Raw genomic sequence first — 6,008 nt, forward strand, 5'->3', positions numbered from 1 at the left:
AAATTGTTCCTTTGTTTGATTTTATCGATTCTGTGCCGATAATGACATTATCGATGATCAAAAACATTTAAATTTTTTAAATAAATTATTTATATGATTTTTTATATAAATACTATATTATCTATATATATTGCAAATATTTTTAAATAGTTTGCCAAAACACAGCTTATGGTTAACAATATCAATTTATGCTATTTATATTAATTACGAAAGCCAAATGGTAAGACCGCGTTCTAATGTAAATCCAAGGAAATGATATAGATGTCTTGCGGCGTCCCATAGACGATAGTTTAGACTTAACGCAGGAAACGCTCGCAAAAGTTTTTAATGAAAATTTGTAATCTCGAATTTTCTGCGAAGTTTTTGGTCTGTCGCGATGAAAATGTTAATCAAATGTACGCAGCCGGGCACGAGATCGTTTGCATTTAAATACTGTCCCGCCAACATCTGATTTGCTTTATTAGATTCATCGTTATAAGTAATACGATCGTCATACGATCCTGCTCCGCAACGATGACATTATCATCTTTTCGGTATCGACCTCGCGATTATCGAGGACGGAATTTTCTAAAAATAAAATATAATTTCTCTCTTGTGTCTCAAGACTTATTTGAGATTCAAAAATTTCATATCTTCGCAAACATTATTGGTGACACATAGGAATAAATTACGCGAAGTGTATCTCGTCACGGTAACTATAATACTTTACCATCTTCATCGAAGATTCTGACCAGCGGGTGAGTCTCGCGAAGCCCAAGGATGTTGATCCCTGCAGCGCGGAATACGTGGCAGGAAATACATGACAGCAACCGGCGGGTTCATTTTAGCCACGTGCAACCTCGTCTCACACCGTTCGAGACACAACTCTGGGCCTTCTCTTCGCGGACGAGGTGGGATTTTGCATGGCTTCCGTAATATTTTCTGGTCACGTCCGGGATATGCATGAACTTTAAAAGTGGCGCCTTCGTGCTTACGGAATATTAAAGCCATTCATATTTACCGGGGACTAGATACTGTAAGCACGTAATAACGCATTTCTTCTTGTGCCGTTCGTACTTCATCCCCATTTGCCCAACGTTGCATACCCGCATTTCTAGCTACACTCGTTAAAATTATCGCTTTGCCTCGAATATACCGTTGGTATGTCGGCGCACACACAGATACACACACACATACACTGTCGCTTTTATTCAGAAATATCTTTATATTCTTGTGAATATCACACGGAGAAAGCGCGCGTTTATGCACGTTTGAGGATATATACTGTACGACAATGTTTTACGAGTCTACTGCGAGTTCTTGTATATTATACATTGATGGGTTTAAAGAGATATGAAAACATTGCGTAGAAGATCTTTGAATATCTAGTTGATAATATATATTTCTAACTTTATTTTTATCAAATATCATAATTATACTCTTTTTCTATAATTAAAATATCCTTTCCTTTTTAATACCATGCATGAAATCGATTTCCTGTGTGTGACTAATGTGCCCGCACTCTCTACTGTATTCCTAGTATCAGGATGCATTAAAGGGCCTCGAACACCTTTGAGTGCCTCTTTCAGTGCCAGTCAGGCTTTACACACGAATTCACTTTAGCAGCGATTTCTTTTTCGTTCCGTCCGATGTGTTTGTAATAGATGTTCACGCGGCGAAATTATATCAATGGAGCTATGGCTTTACTAGGAGAAATACCATGCAAATGTGACATATAAGCGATATGTTCCACGTATTCTAAGGCATCTAACTAAATTATGTTATAAGAGATCGTGATATGTAGAATACTTACGTGCAACTATTTTCTTTTATATTTAAGTTTATTATTGAATCTTTATTCGTATATATCTTGTTTGTAACAAATATATTAATTTTTTTACATAAAAACATACTGAAAATAGAGACTATAGACTCGTGCGGGACTTTAAACACGGATAGTTTTGTGCCATATAGCTATTATTGCGCAGAAGAAATAGCTGAGAATATGTTCGCTACTCGTGTAAGGGGATTTGCGATATCAGAAAGTCTCGGTTTGTACGTTAAGAAGTACTCTGAATTACCAGAGCCATGCATCTTCCTTGCACCGTGTGGTTGAGCAATTTAAACTGGCAAAGGTGAGATTTTTCTTGCCGGGGGGTAAGATTGCATCTGTACGCGCGAAGCGTATATACGGGGTATCTAGTAAATCGTGCTGCAACTGACGAGGAGATAACAATTTTACGAAAAAATAAGGAAAAGTATAAAATAAATTTTTTTTGATAAGTTGTGTTAATTTGACACTACGGACAAAGACTTAGAATTCTATAAATTAGCTATATCGAAATTCTAGAAATAGAATGTTAAGTTTTTTGTTAATTTTTTCTGATATGTTGCTGTCAGTTTTCTTATTAATTTGTTTAAAATGATAAAATAATTGCGAACATACGCTGTTATATTTTTAATATTAAGATTAAAGATAGAATTTTACGGTTTCACCTGCAACTAATTGTTATGGAGAATTGTATTTTTTAATTAAAAAATTATAAAAACTGCGCGACTACACATGAAATATTAATTAGTAAAAAATGGTGCAAACAATTTTATTTTATATTTTTTCCATGTTTCGCCCGAGTGATCACTTCTTCGTTGGTTGTTTGTTCAACATTTTATTAAACACCCTATATATATCCCATCGCCATTCGTATAACGTCGGAAAGGTGTCCCTTTTAAATGCTTCTCGTTTATATTGCTCGGGATTCCCTCTTTTTCCCTTCGCAATATTATTCCTGTTTGCTATAGTGATTCGCGTAGTATCATTGTATGTGCGTCAGTTAACTAATAAAATCAATCAAATTAATCGTCACACTGCGATGCGAGAGAGTGTCACAACTTACAATAACTCTCAACTATGAAACTGATAGCTATAATTTTTCAGTAAACAAAAATGTAGAGTTTTATATGGGATTATCTTATTTAATGCGAGATAAGATTAATGGCAATCATACAATTATTTTTTAGTGCGACAATAATTTATACGTCTTCTTACATATTTACTTATAGTGATTTCTAACAATTTTATGATAGCTATTAAATTTTTTTAATAGCGCCGCTTTACTTAGCAGGAGATTAATCTATATTAATTCCAGATGAAGTGTGATGAATGGACGGATATATTCCCCGTGAAACCACCGGGTTATCGTATAAGGATATCTTCGTGTATATGGCAGGGAGAAGTGCCAGCATCATTAGTGATGCATTTTAGATCATTGTCTCTCTCATGAGAAGGATGTAAAATATAATTATTAAAATGAAAATTATATTAATAATATCTTTTTACATCATGTGTAATTATTCGTGAATAATCAATACTCACTTTTATGCGCATGTGTAATTGTTCGTGAATAATCAATACTCACTTTTTTATCTACGGGATGCATTTACAAGTAGAAAATATTATTAATAATACACTAGCAAATACACTACTCCACGAAATCGAGGATCATCTTGTGGACTACTCGGGTCGGACGAATATATCCATCTAACACGTAACTCATCACAAATTGTCGAATGCAATTGGCGAAATGCATGCGCGATGTGTCGGCAGTAATTTAAAGCTACATGCACGCTCCCACGATGAGTCTGGCAGCACGTACTTGCTCTCGGTAAAAATGACATGCGGAACGGTTTAAAAGCTTCTGCGTATATTCAGCGTAGTCCCTGTCTATCCCTCGTAGTTATCAAAATTGCCCTCCATGTTACAAAAAATTGTAACATTCGCGCGCTGCGATATAAGTTAAATCTTGCAAGATTTTACGAAAGAATCTAAATTTTTCAACGACCATGTGATCATGGCTATCTGTCAAATATTGACAGCAATTAGTTTGCTAAACTATAGTTTAAGCCAAATATAAAGTAACACATTTATGCACTTTTGCACAAGACGGATAATTTATGGTGTATTTCGATCAAAATGTAAATTTACGCTCGAAATTTTATTTTTGCAACTACTTATTCTTTATATTATTTTTTATAGTATTCTTTATATTTTGCGATCTTTATTAATTTATGAACTTATTGTTTGAGAAATTTAAAATTTTCGACAACTATAATTTATTTTAACTATAGTTTAGCGAGGACTTTGCCTTCTTTTTATTTTAATTTTTATTCTTTGGAAAAACGAAAGAATGGTTAAAAATAAGATTGATTTTTGTGATTTTATTATCTATTTATCTTTTGAAACCTTTTGCATTAGATGAATGAATGATCAACAAAATATGTTGGAAGCGTTGTGTTCGTATTTCGTGACATATTCTATTCGTCGAGGAGCTTATTAATTTTCGTTTCACCGAATAGAGGATTATTGTAAGAGAAGACGTTCCTTGCGAGTCTCAAAGAACGGCATTGTTTCTCCATGGCGGCGAACGAGGCGTGAATAATTAATTAGATCAATAACAATCCCGCAGAGTGCTCGTGTACGCTTCTCGTACAATGTCGCCAAACTATACTTCACAACGTCTACGGCTTAATTCGTATTCGTCGACGGTGTCGGCAGCAAAAGATAATAAGAATAATGTCCTGTGATTATAGGTCAGCCTTCATGTTATCGCTTTGTTGCCATCTTATCATGCGGAGCATGAAAAAAAAAAATTCTGGGTTGTTCTTTATAATATAGTAACTTATCATAATCGCGCGCGCCCCTCGTTGGCGAAGGCGTCCGGCTTTTTGCGCGAAAAATTCACGAGCAGTTTTGCGACGGCGAGATCGTAAATGCATATCGTTTTAGCATATTATTATTTATTTCATGTTAAGGATGTAATAACTTTTTGAGTGGAGTATATGAGCGCATATTTTCAATATTGTACTATAATTTTATTATCGTAATAAATTGTAAATAATATTACAATAGCGTAAACATATATCGCAAAAGATATTATAATTTTTGTAAATATTTTTACACGTATATTTTTTTACATTAATTATTTCTGGCATAATTATCGTCAATTTTTCACAGTTATAACTTTTCTTCAAAAATATGAGGGCTGTAGAAGAATGTGAGCTTTATTATTCTTGCAGTTTTTATGAATAAAGTCAATATTGTATTTTCTCGAAAGAAGAATAATTTTGTCTAGTTGAAAGCATTAGTAGAAAAATACATTATGATTTTGGATGTGTTCAAGGGAAAATATTTCGTGGAAAATATTCGTAAGTCCCGTCGTCGTTGTCGTACGACTGCAAAATTGTAGTCACTGGGCTTTTTCGACATAGTCGTAAAGTCGGTCTTATTTTATCGCGCAAACCCTTTTAATTGCGTTTTTATCACGACGTTATGCATGCCGCACTGCTTTCTCCATAATGCATTATTCTCTCGTCAAACGCGACAGTTTCTCATACACGTCTAAATTATAATTATGACGTGTATTTCTCGCATGTTACTGAGTCTTTAAAGAGACCATCATAAATGGCCGTATTTTACGCATTACTTGATTTTACTCGTGCCTAGCAGTTGCATGAGATGGGCAATTTCATATTTAGCAATGATTATTTCCGTCATTATAAAATGCATCAATTGAGAGATATTATTATAGATGAATTACACACACACACACACACACACACACACACACACACACACACACACACACAATACAATTATCAAAAAATATTATATGTATTTTAATAGTTGTGAGATTTTAAACATCTTAAATGTTTAATAACTATAAATTATTGTTATATATAAATATATAATAATATAATTTTTTTCTTTAGAAAACAAGCGTCAATATTTGTGAGAAAGATTTGTTTCATATTTCAGAAAACACTGATCCTGCTTTATATTTTTCACGTACAACGTCATGTGCTCAGCCATAGTTACATGCCGAACTTTGCCGAGACTTTCAATTCCGAATTTTCACATTCTCAACGCGATTTTCGCGAGGAGCGGCTTCGCGATCGCGGCGGAAAAGTTTCACGGCGGAATACATGGTAATGTAACTGCGGTCACGAGAACCTGAAATTTCCTTAATGACGCT

The sequence above is a fragment of the Formica exsecta genome, unplaced genomic scaffold, assembly GCF_003651465.1.
Source record: "Formica exsecta isolate Colony F162 unplaced genomic scaffold, ASM365146v1 scaffold116, whole genome shotgun sequence".
NCBI classification, from domain to species: Eukaryota; Metazoa; Arthropoda; class Insecta; order Hymenoptera; family Formicidae; genus Formica; species Formica exsecta.